The sequence below is a fragment of the Mauremys mutica genome, chromosome 23 (genome assembly GCF_020497125.1).
Source record: "Mauremys mutica isolate MM-2020 ecotype Southern chromosome 23, ASM2049712v1, whole genome shotgun sequence".
NCBI classification, from domain to species: Eukaryota; Metazoa; Chordata; order Testudines; family Geoemydidae; genus Mauremys; species Mauremys mutica.
Window position 1 is genome coordinate 332,610 of NC_059094.1, and position 17,786 is coordinate 350,395.

The 17,786-nt window shown below is 51.9% G+C and overlaps 3 non-coding genes across 3 annotated transcripts; 2 read left to right on the forward strand and 1 right to left on the reverse strand.

Annotated features, from left to right (window-relative positions):
* The first annotated feature begins 3,962 nt into the window (after positions 1–3,962).
* On the forward strand, positions 3,963–4,036 carry TRNAT-UGU. Its single transcript has one exon. It is a non-coding gene; the product is annotated as a tRNA-Thr (tRNA).
* A 1,982-nt stretch (positions 4,037–6,018) lies between these two features.
* Positions 6,019–6,090, forward strand: TRNAA-UGC. The gene has a single exon. It is a non-coding gene; the product is annotated as a tRNA-Ala (tRNA).
* An 11,058-nt stretch (positions 6,091–17,148) lies between these two features.
* On the reverse strand, positions 17,149–17,241 carry TRNAI-UAU. The gene is given in 2 exon segments: positions 17,149–17,185; positions 17,204–17,241. It is a non-coding gene; the product is annotated as a tRNA-Ile (tRNA).
* Positions 17,242–17,786: the final 545 nt, after the last annotated feature.

The window sequence follows — 17,786 nt, forward strand, 5'->3', positions numbered from 1 at the left end:
AGGCCCTATCTTCTGGTGTCTTACACTGATAAGAAGCTGTTACACATTCCATTCTCAATATTAGCCTGGGAGTTCAATTAGAGTTTAATATGGAAGCACTTTGGACAAGCATAAAATAACTTTGGTTCCATTCAGGCCTAGTACAGAAAGACTTCATTAATACTGTGGTTTTCTACCTTCCTGAATTATCTAGGGATATGCCTAATGACTCCAACAGGTAAATAACTGGTTACAAGGTAGGAATAAATAGTCAGTTTTCAAAATGGAGAGAGGTCAATGGTGGTGTCCTCCAGGGGGTCTGGGACAAGTGCTATTCAACATATTCATAAATGATCTGCGAAAAGGGGTAAACAGCGAGGTGGCAAAATTTGCAGATGATCCAAAACTACTCAGGAAAGTTAAGTCCAAAGCAGCCTGGGAAGAGTTACAAAAAGAGCTCACAAAACTGGGTGAAAGGGCAACAAAATGGCAGATTTGTTGATAAATGCAAAGTGATGAACATTGGAAAACATAATCCCAATTATACATATAAAATGTCGAGGCCAAAAATAGCTGTTGCCACTCAAGAGAGATCTTGGAGTCACTGGGGATAGTTCTCTGAAAACTCAGTGTGCAACGACGGTCAAAAAAGCAAAGAGAATCTTGGGGATCATTAAGAAAGGGCTAGAGAATAAGACAGAAAATATCATATTGCTTATGGCCGACCACATGCATTGGTCTCCCATCAGACAGGGGACTTATAGGCCGTTCTGCCAGTTGGCGTTGGCAGCAGCAAGGGCTGGGTTCAATGTCTAGGAGAGGAGAGCAGCAGAGACGCAGGAGGAGAGAGAGTCCTGAGAGAGAAGCAATGAGAGCAGAGTGCAAACCAACCAGCTGAGGGTCTCACAGGAGTCCTGAAATAACAGTAGCTCCAGGTCCCATCAGGGCCACCCAGGGGGGAGGGTAAGTGGAGCAATTTGCCTTGGGCCCAGCAGGGGCCCCCACAAGAGTTTTTTGGGGTTCCTGGAGTGGGGTCCTTCACTAACTCTGGGGGCCCCGGAAAACTCTCGTGGGACCCGGGCCCCCGGAGATTCTTCCGCTTTGGCAGCAATTCGGCAGCGGGGGGGTCCTTCCGCTCCGGGACCCGCCGTCGAAGTGCCCCAAAGTTATTTTATTCGAATTTCCTGAATTGAGTTCATACATTCAATGTTATGTGTCCCCACTAAAGCGTGCGAATTCGGGGGAGTGCGTCCACAGTACCAAGGCTGCATCGAGTGGCAGAGCATTGCAATGTGGTAGCTATCCCACAGTTCCCGCAGTCTCTGCCACCCATTGGAATTGTGGGTTAAGCTCCCAGTACATGATGGGGCAAAAATATTCTCACAGGTGTTTCTGGGTGTGTGCCGTCACTCACTCCTCCCTCCGTGAAAGCTACGGCAGACGCCATGTTGCCAGCATATGGTGCAGCACAGTGCACCAACTGTCTCCTGGTATGTTGAATCCACTTCAAATGTCCTCTCCTCTTTCTATCTACATTTTCATCTAATCATTTCGCGCCATTTCTCGGTCATCGTGAACAGAGCCTCACAGCTTCCAACACTTTCTCCAGATTGTCTGTGCTGGGCTCCCGTGGAAGCTACAGAAGGCAACAATTCCCCGCCATCTCTTGGCCATCATGAACAGAGCCGCACAGCTTCCGCAGCAAAATCTGCAGGTCCAAATCAAGTCTCTGGAGTACATCCATAGCTGGGATGGGTCATTCAGTCCTTTGTAGAGCTTCAGTTTGTAGCAAAGTCCCTCCAGCGGTATTTGCCTTCTCTCAGTGGGTCAATTGTGTAGCTGATGGTCCTTAATGGGCCATCAAGCAGGCTAGGCAGAACTGACACCAACTTGTATGGCTGGGGTGTTCCCCAGAAGCAGAGCACAAGTTTGAAATACGGGCAGCATAGAGCCAATATTCATAACGTCAACTACAAAAATGATACACATATAGAGATAGCATCATTATAATCAGCCAATCAGAGCCTCTCCATAGACCCCTTACACAACAACCTTTCTACAATATTGGCTGCAAATATAGAACAGTGGTTGCAACGGTGATCTATACAGTTACAGATTATGTCAATAACGTCACAGGAGGTGACACGCCATCAGTGAGACTGATACTGGAATACTGCCTCCAGTTTTGGTGTCCTCATTTGAAAAAGATGTTGTGAAACTGGAGCTGGGGCAGCAAAGACCCACCAAATGTTCTGAGGGCTGGAGAAAAATGTCTTCTAGGGAGCTATTGAAAGACCTCAACCTGTTTAGCATATCAAAAGAAGATTGAAAGGTGACTTCATTGAAGTGTTGAAGGGCCTTAATGGAGAGAAAAGATTGGCTATTAAAGGGCTCTTGAATTTAGCAGGAGAAAGACATAACAAGACCCAATGGCTGGAAGGTGAAAAGAGAAAAATTCATATTACAACTAAGACACAAAAATTCAACAGCGAGGATGTTTCACCACAGGAACAAGCTACCAAGGAAAGAGGTGGATTCACCATCTCTTGATATCATTTAATGAAGACTAGATGCCTTTCTGGGATGTGTTTGCCCCAAAAGTAGCTCTTGTGTCATACAGGAGGCCTGTGATATGCAGGGGGTCAGATTAGATGCTCTAATGGTCTCTTCTGGCCATAAAGTCGACTAATTTCTGAAAAAACTGAGTGTAGCATTGGGAGCAGCGTCTGATGTTTTCCTGTCTAGCTGGCTTGCTTCCTAGAATGAATGCTTCTTGAGTGGGGTGATCCACAGGGAGTAGCTCAAACCTCCACAGTGCCTGGCCAGGGGCAGGACATTAGCACAGCAAGGGAGGGGTGTGGCAGTGACATCACAAAGGCCTTTTGCAGGACCTCAGGCTATTGGTCAAAGGTGGTGGGGAGGTGGTGACCTCACAGAGAGATGCTGACATCAGCCAGGCAGGACAGGGGCGAGGGGCCAGGGAAACCTCAGAGACCCCTGTGGCTTTGCTTCAGCAAGTCTCCTTCTCCAGGTCTCTCTTTGAGGACTGAGAGAGTATTCGGGTTCACGGACGTGAGCGCCAGGAGGAGCCTCTTTTGAGTTTTCTCCTTCCCTTTTAGTGATTTTACTAGAAAACAGACGTCCCTATTTAGACGGTAAGAGCCTCCTTGAGGGAAGGGGTGTCATGGGGGTGTCACTTTCAGATGCCGGTGCCCCTCCCCGCTTTGTAAGGAAGTTCCCACCACCCTGCTCTGTGTTCGCAGGGCGGGAGAGAGCAGCATCCACGGCAGTGATTTGCTCCTGGCTGCCGGAGCAGAGCAGCAGGCTCAGCTGTCAGAACTTCCCAGAGCGATGAAAGGGGAGGGGCCCATCGCTCTGTAGCAGGAGTGCAGGGCAGGTGAGTTCACGGCGGGCATTGTGGGATACTGGGGAAGGCCATTTATGGTGGTATAATGAACAGCAGCGTCTACTCTGTTACTTTAAGTTTGCTGCAAAAAGCTCTAGACCTCTCATTGAAGTCGTTTTATTTTGTCAGTAAAACAGGGCAGTTTTGTCGCCAGACGTGGTATTGCAGTGTGTGCACCAGCCACAAGCTGCCGACCGAGAGAGAGTTTTGTGTTTTTCACACACCTGAGCAATATAATTCTGCTGAAACAACTTTGTAGTGCAGACCTGGCCAAAGAGTCAGTCTCTCTCTCTCTCTCTCTCTCTCTCTCTCTCTCTCTCTCTCTCTCTCTCACACACACACACACACACACACACACACACACACACACACACACACACACACACACACACACACACACACACACACACACACACACACACACACACACACACACACACACACACACAGAGCTTGCAAGGAAAACCTCACCTGCTCCTCTGCTTTGCAGAATCCAAACACAAGCAAAGCTTGTCAGGCCCTGGTGGCGATGGCAGGGAGTCAGGTGTGGGCAGACACTGTGTTTTAGCCACCCACAGGCACCATGGCTTAGCTGGCTAAAGCATCTGTTTTGTAAACAGGAGATCCTGGGTTCAACTCCCAGTGGTGCCTTGTTGACTGGTTGTTGGGACACCTGCTCTTGGCTACTGTCAGAAGACAAGACTCAGAGCTAGATGGGCCTTTGGTCTAACCCAGTGTGGTTTTTCTTATGGTTTAAATAACACTCACAGGCACTGATAATAGAGTTACTGAACGTTTGGGAGTTAGGAGCGGGTAGGTCAGTGGGCCAGTCCCCACACAGATGACCTCCTCCCTCTGGGACAGGGGCAGGTCTGAGCTCTCACCCAAATGCTCATTGTGGCTGCCAGAATCTGTGGGCAGCTCATTTAGTTTACGGCAAAGGTTGAGTCCTGCTTTGTGCACCGTGTGTGAGAATGAAAATCCTAAGCTGCCATTTGAAATAACGAAAGCAGCAGGACGTGTTATTGTGCTTGCCCCAAAGCAGACAGACCAATGGAGAAATGCTGTCGAGTCCAAGGTAATACTCCACTGCCATTTTACCTTTTTTGCTGGCTAAACTCCTTCTTATCTGCCCGGCCCAGGCTGTCCTCTGCCTCAGCTGCTGCTCCCGGCCTGCTCTAGAGTCAAACACGCAGGGCCACCAGGGGAACAGAGGCTGGGACAAGGCAGCAGCCTGGGCTGGGCTGGGAAGATGCTGGGAGTTCTCGTTCCCTGAGAACTGGTCCGGCTCCCTTCTCAACAGCAAACAAATCAATTCCACGTCCCCTCCCTAGAAAAACCAGCTTGGAGCCAAGGGCAGCAGGGGATGATTCCCTACAGTTCCCACCAAGGCATGAGAGAACCCAGGGTGTTTCTAGCAGAGCTTATGGAACTGACGTGGGGAAACCAGCCTTTAATAACAGGCAGTTCCAGTTTAAACTAAGTGTTTTTAACAATTTCTACAACATTAAATAACCCTTCAATCCTAGTGTCACCATCCATAAAATTGCTTCAGCCTCCTAAGTGCCCAACTAAACATCTCTTCAAATCCAAGGGAGTGGAGATCAGTCAATGTTCAGAGTCATCCCACATAAAAGAACCATGTTGTGGTACATACTGGCCCCATCATGTGGCCATCGCTTTTCCCTCCTCCTCCAGAGTCAGAATGTGATCAGCTCTCACTGAGGGGGTGCAACACCCCTCCCTTGGTCTCTGTGCCAGAGCTCCTATTAGCTCAGTGTCCTTCCCGCAAGAGTTGGCTGCTGAGAGGGTTGCAATTGGGTAAATGAAGGCAGAGGAGGATTGTTCCTGCTGGGTTTTCTTTGTGTGGCTCTGTGATCCTGCTGGAGGAAGCATGATTTGTGCTTGTTTCAGTAGCTTGAGTTAGGCTCAGGTTGTGACCCTGAGTACAGGGATTCCTGCACTCTCTGCTCTTAGCCCCTCAGGGAATGGACAATGGAGCAACTTCAGAAATTGGATAGAAAGTAGCCTAAGAAAGTGTAACATAAGTGAGAAAAAAAACAGCAACTGCCTGTCCCTGGTGGTCTAGTGGTTAGGATTTAACACTTTCACTGCCAAGGCCTGTGTTCAATTCCCAGTCAGGGAAAAGTGACTTTAAACCATAGCTGCTTTTGTTATTCTTCACTTACAACATAAACGAATCCGTGGTGTTTTCCTGATTCCCCCCATCTTCCCAGTGTCTCCATGGCAGGGCTGGCTCCAGGCACCAGCCCAGCAAGCAGGTGCCTGGGGCGGCCAATGGAAAGGGGAGGCTTCAGCAGCAATTCGTCCCTCTCAGAGGGAAGGACTTGTGGCCAAAAGCGGCAGAGGTAGAGCTGCCATTGATTGCAGCTTTTTAATTTTTTTTTCCACTTGGGGTGGCAAAAACACTGGAAGTGGCCCTGCTCCATGGAAGACAATTTGTTAAATCCCAGATGAGTGGAGTTCTATCAGTTCTCAGTGACCCTAAGAACCAGCAACCTCCAGGACAGCAGGTTTGGCCCTCAGAGCAGGGAATGTGTCCCCCATGCTGCTCTTAGGCCACTGGATGCTCTGGAAATAGGACAGCTCTGAGTGCAGCTTGCAGTTCAGCTGGGGATGTAGCTCAGTGGTAGAGCGCATGCTTTGCATGTTTGAGGTCCTGGGTTCAATCCCCAGCATCTCCAGGTTCTTCTTTTCACCCTGCTACTTTGCTCATGCCCAGAGGGGATGTGGCCCAGCAGTCTCCCTGCAGGAGTTTTAATCCTGCTCAGTGAGGGGCAAGTGCCAATTGCATGGAAGGTCTGGGGCGGTTTCTGCTCCTAAGTCACCTCAGTACGTGTAAGATTCCCACCCGCTGTGCTGCTTGGGACAAGGGTAGATGAGAAGGGTGAATCCTCCAGCACTGGAGGGAAAGGTCCCATCTGCACAAACTGAGAGGCAAGGAAACACAGGGGCAGTCAGTGCTCAGAGAGGAGAGAGGTCAGTGATTTACACCCACCAGGGGACACTGTCTTTTTGAGTATCACAGGGGCAGCTGTGTTAGTCTGGATCTGTAAAAAGCAACAAAGAGTCCTGTGGCACCTTATAGACTAACAGACGTACAGGAGCATAAGCTTTCGTGGGTGAATCCCCACTTCGTCAGATGAATGGAGTGGGAATTCTGTGCCTGGCTAGCCAACTACAAAAGCAATTTCTCCTCCATTGGTGTTCGCACCTCAGCTGCTAGAAGAGGGCCTCATCCTCCCTGATTGAACTAACCTCCTTATCTCTAGACTGATTCTTGCCTGCATATTTATACCTGCCCCTGGAAATTTCCATGACATTCATCTGACAAAGTGGGGATTCACCCAAGAAAGCTTATGTTCCAATATGCCTGTTAGTCTGTAAGGTGCCACAGGACTCTTTGTCTTTCTGAGGCAAGTGCAGCCGGCTTGGGATTGTGCTGACGATGGACAGAAAAAAGGCTGGAGTCAATGACTGATGAGATCACAGAAGGGGAAGGGGAATGGCAGCCCCACAGAAGGTCCTGGGTGCTCAGATGCCCCAGTTATTGCACCCTGGCCTGTCACAGAGAGAGAAAAGACCCAGTGGGACCCAGCCCCCCTACAGTGATCCCATGGAGAAGAACCTGGCTGGGAGTGGGGTGAAGGTTCCCTCTGGGCAAAGGGGAGCTGAAATCCCTCAGTGTCCTGGAATTTAAGCAATGGAAGCTTCAAACCCTGCAGGGGTGTGGGCTGAGGTGCGTCAGCAGAAGGTTGGGCTGGACGGGGCGGCAGGTTTGTATAATTTTTGGTCGTTCCCAGAATGGGACCAAGTCCTGCCCCACCCCACAGCTGTGTAAGGCTCTGGGGGAGGGGGAGTTTGGGTGTGGGAGGGAGAGGGATTGGGCTCTAGGAGAGAGTTTGGGTGCAGGGTCTGAGCTCAGTCGGGGGTTGTGCTGCAGTAGGGTGTGTGGGGGGCAGGGTCTTGGAGAGAGTTTGGGTGCAGGTGTGGGGTCTGGGTTGGGGGTGCAGGAGAGGGTGAGGGGTGCAGCATTTACCTCGGGCATCTCCTGAAAGCAACCCGCACCCCCTTCTGGCAGCAGCCCCTAAGTGGGAGGGCAGGGGGCGTCTCTGAGCATGGCTGCCCACAGATTCCACCCCTGCAGCTCCCATTGCCACAGTTCTCAGAGTTGGCTCTTGGGGCGGGGGCAGCATGTGGAGACCCCAGCCCCCCACCCCAGGGGCCGCAGGGATGTGCCAGCCACTTCCGGGAGTGGCGTGCCACATGGAGCGAGGGTGGGCAGGAAACCGCCCAGAGCTCCCATTGGCTGCAGTTCCTGGCCAATGGGGGCTGCGGAGTTGGTACTTGGGGCAGGGGCAGTGAATGGAGACACTCCCCCCACCCCAGGGGATGCTGGGACATGCCAAGCACTTCTGGGAGCGGCACGGAGGGATGGAGGCAGAGTGGGCAGGGAGCCACCTTAGTGCTGCTGGCACATCTCTGCACACCCATTGGGGGAGGGGAGCAGAGGGCCTCCATGTGCTGCCTGGGGTAGGGGCAGAACACAGAGCTGCCTCCCCTCCCGGGTCTATTACAGGAGTGGGTGGGTGGGGTCTTTTGGCCTGCAAGGTGCAGCAGGTCGGACTAGATGATCACACTGGTCCCTTCTGACCTTAAAGGCTCTGAGTCTAAAAGGGAGAGGGAAGTAAAGAATTTTTTTTAAATAAATAAAAAAAACATTGTAATACCAGGATGACTCCAACAGCTCATTGTATAGTCCCACCCCTTTCTTCCTCCACTGGGTGTTTAATGACCTGCAGCACATTGATTCTCTCATTCCCTTGGTAAACTGATACAATGTGACTGAAATTAAACCAATTCCCAGCAGAGAAAACATCACATCCCTGCGTTGGCTGGGAATCAAACCCCAATCAACTGCTTAAAAGGCAGCTATGCGCACCACTATACCACCAATGCATTTAGCAAAAGTGTCCCTTATGCTTCCCAATGAGGCTAGACCCGCATTGAGGCGCTTTTCTGCCTGTTAAAATGTACTGGATTCTCATCACTAAAAAAAAAACAACCTCCATCTTCACCTGGGTTTGAACCATCAGCCTTTCAATTAGCCACCAAAGTTATTAATCACAGGGTATGTCTACACTACGGGATTATTCCAATTTTACATAAACTGTTTTTTGGAAAGATTGTATAAAGTCGAGTGCACGCGGCCCCACTAAGCACATTAATTCGGAGGTGTGCGTCCATGTACTGAGGCTAGTGTCGATTTCCGGAGCGTTGCACTGTGGGTAGCTATCCCATAGCTATCCCGTAGTTCCCACAGTCTCCCCCGCCCATTGGAATTCTGGGTTGAGATCCCAGTGCCTGATGGGGCAAAAACAGTGTCGTGGGTGATTCTGGGTAAATGTCGTCACTCAATCCTCCCTCCATGAAAGAAACGGCAGACAATCATTTCGTGCCCTTTTCCCTGGATTGACCGGGCAGACGCCAAAGCAACCATGGAGCTTGTTCAGCCTTTTTTCACTGTCACCGTATGTCTACTGGATGGTGCTGACAGACGCAGTACTGCAGCGCTACACAGCAGCAGCATCTTGCCTTTTGCAAGTTGACAGTTGCCAGTTATACTGTACCATTTGCTGCTGTCATGGGTTCTCCTGGCTGGCCTTGGTGAGGTTGGCTGGGGGCACATGGACGAAAATGGGAATGACTCCCCAGGTCATTTCCTTCTTTAAGTTTTGTCTAAAGGGAGAGTCAGTCCTGTCTAGACTATCAGGCAAGCCTACAAAAGAACCAGAGAAGCAAACGGCCGCTCCAGGTCAGAGCCCCCGACATCTGGCAGAAATGATGGGCTGCATGCCATTCTAGGGGGTGCCCCTGCAACAACCCCATCCACTGCTTCCCTCCTCCCCCACCCCTCCTGGGTTACCGTGGTAGTTATCCCCCCATTTGTGTGATGAAGTAATAAAGAATGCAGGAATTTGAAACAACACTGACTTTATTGCCTCTGCAAGTAGAGCTCAAAGGGGGGAGGGGAGGGCAGCCTCCAGCTGCTATGATATTGCAGGCAGGACTGAATCTCCATTAGACAAAGCTTAAAGAAGAGAATGACCTGGGAGTCATTCCCATTTTTGCCCAGGCGCCCTTGGGTGACATCACCAAGGCCAGCCAGGAGCACTCACAGGACGGCGAGGACAGATACCAGTCCTACTGTACCGTCTGCCGTCCGCAAGGGAAGAGAAGGGGATGCTGCTGTGTAGCGCTGCAGCACCGCGTCTGACAGCAGAATCCAGTAGACATACGGTGACATTGAAAAAAGGCGAGAAATGATTTTTTTCCCTTTGCTTTCACGGGGGGAGGGGGGCGACATAAACCCTGAACCACCCGCAACAATGTTTTTGACCCTTCAGGCTTTGGGAACTCAGCCAAGAATTCAAATTGTTTTCGGAGAGTGCGGGAACTGTGGGATAGCTACAGACGTCAGTCGCCCCTCCCTCCGTGAGCATCCATTTCATTCTTTGGCTTTCTGGTACGCTTGTCTCAGCTTCTTAAGTTTCAGCACTGTATTGAGTCCCTGTTGTGGCCTCTGCCTATCATGGCCTTGGAGATTTTTTCAAATGCTTTGGCATTTTGTCTTTTGGAACGGAGTTCTGATAGAACAGATTCAGCTCCCCATACAGAGATCAGCTTCAGTATCTCCCCTATGGTCCATGCTGGAGGTCTTTTTGGATTCTGGGACTGCATGGTCACCTGTGCTGATCAGCGCTCCACGCTGGGCAAACAGGAAATTCAAAAGCTCGCGGGGCTTTTCCTGTCAACCTGGCCAGTGCATCCGAGTTCAGATTGCTGTCCAGAGCGGTCACAATGGTGCACTGTGGGATAGCGCCCGGATGCCAATACCATCGAATTGCGGCCACACTAACCCTAATCCGACATGGCAATACCGATTTCAGCGCTACTCCCTTCATCGGGGAGGAGTACAGATACCGGTATTAAGAGCCCTTTATATGGATATAAAGGGCTTCGTTGTGTGGACGGGTGCAAGGTTAATGCGATTTAACACTGCTAAATTCGATATAAACTCGTAGTGTTGACAATGAGGCTAATCATCTAGTGGAACAAGCTCCGCAAGGGACATGGTTAATTCCCCATCACTGCCCTGTGTAAATCAAGACCGCAGCTCTTGCTGCAAGACACCTGGTGTGTGGGTGTCCCTGTTCCCCCTTCAGAACCTCTGGTACATGGTGCTTCCCTCCTCCCAGTTCAAGATCCCCATCATGTGGGTGCTCCCATCCAGGATCTCTGGTGGGTGTCTGTCCCCCACCCCATGAACTAGCTCCAGTGTGTGGTTTCCCCTGCCTACCCCCATCCGGGATCTGTGGGTGTGTCTGTTCCCCTTTTCAAGATCCGTGTGAATCCCCAGCGTATGGGTGCTCCCATCCCCCCCTCCAGGCTCTGCAGGGGGTGTCTGTGTAAAAAGAGACTGTGTTTCACTGTCTTGCCCAGGCTACACTGCAGGGGCTATTCACAGGTGCAATCCCACTACTGATCAGCACAGGAGTTTTGACCTGCTCCATTTCTGACCTGGGCCAGTTCACCCCTCCTTAAGCAACCTGGAGACCCCAAGCTTCCCCAGGATCACCATATTGATGCTGAACTTAGTGCGGACACCCGATCGGCACAGCCCCCTGCAGCCAAGAACTCCTGAGCTCAAGTGATCCACCAGCCTCACCCTCCCCAGGTGCTGGGATCACAGGCACCAGCCACAGGGCCCGGCTGCTTTTACTGCTTGGCAGCTGGAGCTTTAAACTCTGCTTGTGAGCTCTGTGCCTTGGCCAGACAGGGACAGCCTGGAACTGGGAAATGCTCCTGCTTCCCCCGCCCCTGTCTCATGTCTGGGTGCAGGCTCCTCTCTCCTCTCATGTAAGATCCCAGATGTTTTGGTGCCCCCCATCCCCCGTCCAGGAGCCCAGGTGTCCAGGTAACTCTGCCCCCCCTACAAGATCCTGGGTGTGTGGGTGCCACTCTCCCCCTCAGTAGATCTCTGGTGGGTGGGTCCCCAGGGTGTGAGTGCTCCCATCCCCCAATACAGGCTGGGGGAGGGGGTATAACTGGCTCTCCCTGTCCTGCCCAGGCGGTGCTACAGCAGCTGTTCACAGGGGCAGCAACCCCACTGTCACCCTGCAGCTTTAACCTGCTCCAGGGGTGACCTGCTTCACCCTCCTGTGGGAGCCCGGGGACCCCGAACTTCCCAGAATCACCTGATTGATGCCGAGCTTAGCACAGACACCGGCTCAGCATGGCAGGGTGCTGCCCTGAGCCCTGACAATCAGCTGCCCGCAGCCTCCTACTGCACAGCGAGGATCCCACGTCAGAGGCTTCGTGCCCCGCGTGTCCTGCCAGGTCCCTCTCAGCTCCAGCTTTCAACTCTGCTTGTGAGCACCCCTCTCTGGCCAGACGGGGGCAGCACTAATGGCCTCATGTAAATTTGACCCTTCAGACTGCAGGTTATAACCGAGCGGGCAGATTATAACCCAGGAAGCCAAATTCTTCCCCAAACTGACAGTTGAAGCAGAAGATCCCCTTGGAAAGATCAGGATTTTTGCCTTTAAAAACAAGGAAAATGTGCATTGTTCTCTTCTGTCTACAGCGAGAGATTGAAGAAGCTCAATTGATTTCATTGCCTGGAGGTTAAGAGGCGATTTAATCACTGTTTTAAATACATTTTACAAATTCCCAGAGGGGGGAATATGTGATTTAAAGTGTTCTTTAATTCACCAGACAAACACTGAACAAGACCCCCTGGGCTTGTAGTCGATGTCAGAAAATGCCAAGTGGAAATAACCATTTTTAACCGTGAGGCTAATTATCTAGTGAAACAAGCTCCGCAAGGGAGGTGGTAAATTCCCCATCACTTGCAGCTTGTAAATCAAGACCGCAGCTCTTGCTGCAAGACACCTGGTGTGTGGGTGTCCCTGTTCCGCATTTCGGTATCCCTGGTACATGGTGCCTCCCTCCCAACAGTTCAGGGTCCCCACAATGGGTGCTCCCATCCCCCCATACAGTCTCTGCGGGGTGGGGGGGTGTCTAAAAAGAGACTGTGTCTCACTGTCTTGCCCAGGCTAAGCTGCAGGGGCTACTCACAGGCGCGATCCCACTACTGATCGGCACGGGAGATTTGACCTGCTCCGTTTCTGACCTGGGCCGGTTCACCCCTCCTTAGGCAACCTGGGGACCCCAAGCTTCCCAGGGATCCCCATATTGATGCCAAACTTAGTGCAGACACCCGATCGGCACAACACCCCGTGGCTGGGAGCTCTGGGATCCACCCACAGTAGCTGGGAGCTGTGGGGTCCATCCGTGGTGGCATGGCCCTGTGGGAGCCCCTTCCTCCACTGGTGGCTGAGAGCTGTGGGGCCCCCACCGGCCGACAGCTCCAGTCTTGCTGCCCCAGGGCTGAGGTGGAAAATGTCACTGAGATCTCTGACAGTCACAGATTCTGTGACCCCCTTTATATAATCTGAGCCTTAATCGTTGTTGACTGTCTCTCTCAATCTAGTGGTCTGTTCTAGCGCGGATGGGACAGGGAAGACAGACGCTCACCACCCAGCACAGGCTTGGGCAGCAATGGCTCTTGGGCTATTTGCTGTGCATGCAGCGGACTTGTCCAGGCCGGTGGAGCAGCTCAGCCAGATGAGGAGCTGGAAGAAGGAGACCTGAGCAGCCTGGAGATCCCACTTTTTCTCCACAGCCACTGCCTGTCAGCAGGATTCCTCCTTCTCCTCAGTGAGACCAAATCTAAGCACCTAGACAGCTGGTCTGTCCACTGCACCCCAATCCCTCATGCCTGAGCCTCCCTGCCAAAGTCCTGCACCTGGCTGCAGAGAATTGTCTCACATCTCGCTGGGGACTCGACTTCTTGTGCCCAGAAAGTCTCGGCCCCATTCAATAGAGGACCTGAGAAACACTGTGTCTGCCTTTTCCAAATAAGTGCTTGGAAAAGTTTTGTTCCTGTTGCCTAATGGATAAGGCATCTGTCTTCTGATCAGGGGATTGAGGGTTCGAGTCCCTTGGTGGTTGTGCTTGTGCAATTTTACCTTTGTGCTGAAAGTCCTGCTCCCTTCAGGGCTGGAACCTCTTCTTGGCCGCTCAGGCCAATGCTCTGGCTTCAGCTAGAGCCCCGGGAAGGAGTTGGGGGTTGGGCGTCACAAAGGCTGGGGCATGAGCCCCAGGTGCTTCCAGTCTCGCCTTTGCCCTTCCTGACTTGCCAAAGAAAATGGGCAGCTGCCCGGGCTAGAGTGTGGAGCAGTTTCCCTCTTCCAAGTGTGCGCCTGTCCCTGTGCTGGAGGGTACTTGCTACATAGCACCTTGGGAGCCTGGGTGTTTCTCTGCTTCTCGCCAGCTGGGGAAAAGCCTCTTGGGGTAAAATCTCCTGCCCCACTGCCAAAGTGAGCACCTTGACTGGGAACGGTCAGAGGCCCCACCAGGGGGGCTGGCCCTGCTTTCCTACCATCTTCTGATGTTGGCTAAAAAGCATCAGCAGCTGGCTGTGGGTGGTTTTCAGTGGGGGTTTGGCATGCCAGGGAGCAGGAAGCAGCCTGGCTGGGTGTCTCTGTGGCTGTCTGCTGGCCACACATAGGCATGGTTCTCCCCTCCTCTTGCCCTCCCCTTGGTTGCTCTGTGGCTTTTAAGCCTTCCCTTGGAGCTGTCAGCACCAGCCACCTCTGTCCTAGGTGCCCAGAGGAGGAGAGGTGCTGGGCTCCAGCCTGGGACTCTTCCTCCCTCCTGCCTAGCCCTGACTATGAAACCTGGCCCTGACACTCCTTTCTTCAAGCGCCATGTGGGCAAGAGGAAAAGTGTGGTAGAAAGCACAAGGGCCAGTTGTGTGGGTATCAGAAATCCTGAACACCCAGTCAAACCGTAGCCACTTCTAGACCCCATTCTAACCAAAGACCTGGTTCCAGTGGGTATGAGTCACTCAGCACAAGGTAAACAACTCATTCTTAGACAGCTAGAGATAGGAAAGCACTTGGATCTCCAGGGATTTACCAGAAGGTCCCACTGAGATTTGAACTCAGATTTCAGCATGCCAACCCTTACACCATGGGACCAGCTTGTGCTAGTTTCTCTGAACATTGGTGACCCTATCATAGAATACCAGGGTTAGAAGGGACCTCAGGAGGTATCTAGTCCAACCCTCTGCTCAAAGCAGGGCCAATCCACAGACAGATTTTTATCCTAGATCCCTAAATGACCCTCTTGAGGACTGAGCTCACAAACCTGGGTTTAGCCCGCCAATACTCAAACCACTGAGCTCTCCCTCCCTCACAGGGCCAGCTTGTGTAAGGGACTGTTGGCCCTTTACTAAAACTGAGTGGGGTTTTTTTGGTTGGCTAGTTCCCAGTCCCAATAGAAGGGGGAAGGGTCAATGGGAAATCAGGACCCTGAGACTGACAGGCCCCTGGGGCAATGGTCACCAACTGGTAGGGAACAAGTGAGAATTTGTTAATGAGTAAAATTCCTGGTGAAAATTGGCAAAGCTGTGGAGAGTTTGAAAAGTTCCAGTGAATTTACACATGAAGATACAAACAGAGAGACAAATAGAGAGAAAGAGAACATCACAGACTGCACAGGCCCACACAGACATAAACAAAAACCAAATCCACACAGCACACAGAGCCATAGGCACATAAGGGAAAGCCACACAAAACATAGAACAAATTGACACCAAAAAGTACAGCAAAAGCCCACAACAGGAAAGCACAAACGCCACATACCAAAAGAATACTTAGCAAAAAACAATCTGCATGCAAAAGTCACACCCACACCCACACCCACACAAAACTATGCAAGGCATCCACAAAAATCACACAGGACCCACATGCACATCAACACGACAGACAACAAAAAAACCCCAACATACAGAAAGCCAGGCAGGGTTTGAGTCTCACAGCGCAGAGGGTGAGCACACAGGTGGTTTGGGGAGCAAAGACTGAGGGGGAGTCAGGGGCAGTGCTCTGGGCTCTGCCTGACCCCTCCTGACACAGGCGGCTGGTGGAGAGCAGAGCCTGGGAGATCTGTGGAATCTGCCCTGCTCTCTCTAAAGCAAGGCGACCTTGGTGTCTTCTGAGCTGCCATTGTATTTTCTGCAGGCAAAATGATTGGCAGAAGCCATTTGCTTAAAGGAAACTAGTGCTGTAGGTGAGGTTTGAACTCACAACCTCAGTATGACTTCACGCCACACTGCTCTGTCACTACTGGGCACTAACCCATTGCACCACTGGGCCCTGTTTTCAGGAACTTGTCTCCATGTTTCATGGATGGATTAGCGGAAGGGGGAGGTTGCATTAGCTAAAACAAATCCATATTAAAGGCTGCAGGATGGCAGCAGCAGAGGTGGGGAGTCTCCTTCCATGTGATAGAGCTGGTTCCCCCTTCCGTTGCTCAGGGGAAGGTTGGTGCTTTGAGCCCACCTGGAACGTCCCATGGGGGAGATTAACGGGACTCTTGGGAAGAGAAGGGAAGTATTTTCTATCCCTGCCTAGCTCCATTGGTCTCCTATGGCCCTTTCGGCTCCCTGCTCCACTGCTGGGGAGATGCAGAGACAAGCCCCCATCGGGGTGAGTCACCGAGAGGCTGTGTCCCATGGCGTGTGTGGGGGAGAGGGAGAGGGGGAGGGGTGGGATGGGGCTCAAGGGGAGAAGGTTCTGTGTGACAGTGTGGGGGGGAGGGGGAGGGTGTGTTCCTTAGGACAGAAATGATGGAAAACACAGGGGCAGTGACAGTGAAGCCCTGTGTCTGAGTGTTATGACCCTGTGTGGTGCCACCGTTCACCTTCCCCTCCTATGGGCTCAGCTTTCATTGAATCCAGCATTTTTTCACCTGTCCTCACCACAGAGGTGTCCCACATGCCTCAGCTACCCAGTGTCCCTCTTAGAGACGCCGAGGACTGGAACTGATTTCAGCTGCTGGACAGCTCTGCTAGGTCTTTATTCATTTGCACAGGAAAATGCTGAGTGTTTAAATTCATTTCAACCCCCCTCCCTGCCTTCAGCGAACTCCTGAACATACTGGAGATGGGTCTGGAAATCAATTTTCATTTGAAAAAGCTTTTTAAGGGAATCACTGGATTGGAACTAGGAACATATTACCCTGTAGGGAAACAGTCACCCTCTGAGCTATACACTCAACAAAGAGTGTCATGTATAGCTCAGAGCAGGACCAGTTTTTAACCTGGGGGTTAGTAAACTTTCTCTCTGTACAAACACCACAGTTTACAAACTCCCCACCCCCGCTCTGTGTCACTAGAGCACAACTCTCCTTGGAGCACACACAGCTCCCCAGCTCCCTGCCAGCCAGTCTCTCCAGCGTTGCTCCAATCCCTTAAAGCAGGGTCTCAACCTCAATTTCCCTTAGGGCCAGGGCCAGTCCTCCAGTCCTCCCAGTGGGCCAATAATGTCACTCATACTGCCCAGAACCCGCCCCCCAAAACTCCACCCCCCACCTGCCTAAGGCTCTGGGAGGGAGTTTGGGTGGGGAGAGGAGGTCTAGGGTGCAGGCCCTGGGCTGGGGATTGGGGTGCATTGGGGGAGAAAGGATTGTAGCTTCTGACCTGTGCTCTGGAGAGGAGGTAATAAGTGAAGGGGGCATTTCTGACTCCTCCCCTCCTCAGTGTCCCAGGGCTGGAATTCTACATTCCACAGGGCCAAATAAGGGGGTGATGCTACTTGGTTAATGAAAACCAGTGCTCCAGGTGAGGTTTGAACTCACAACCTTCAGCATAGCTCCTCAGCACTGCCCTATAAGTACTGTGCGCTAACCAATTGCGCCACTGGAGCATCTATTAATTAAAGTTCTCTGAGACACCCCTAGGCTGATAAAGCCAAGGAGTGACCCCAAAACATTCTCAGTGGGGCTGAGAGCAGGTAGCGACAAGTGTTGTACTCGGTGGGGTGGATTCTTCTTAAGGGTTCCAGGCCCCATTTCACCCTTTTGTTCTTCCCTGTGTAATAATAGAGCTGGTTCAGACTCAATGTAGAGTCTTGCTGCAGACCAACAGAGCTGAAATCACTGGTAACCAGCTCTAAGCATTAGTCCTGCTTTGGGACAGTGTCTCTCATGCAAGAAACTGCCCAGTCTGCGCTAGCAGTGAGGCTCCCTCACTAACAGCTGAAATCAGGGAGAGCTGTGTGAAGTGCAGGGCCCCAGGGGTGCCTGGACAGGGGGAAACAACACCCCAGGTGCCCAGAGGAGGAGAGGTGTGTTGGGCTCCCGCCTGGGACTCTGCCTCCCTCCTGCCTAGCCCTGACTGTGAAGCCTGGCCCTGGCCCTGCTTCCTTTAAATGCCATGTGGCCAAGAGGAAGAGTGTGGCAGCTGCAGGGA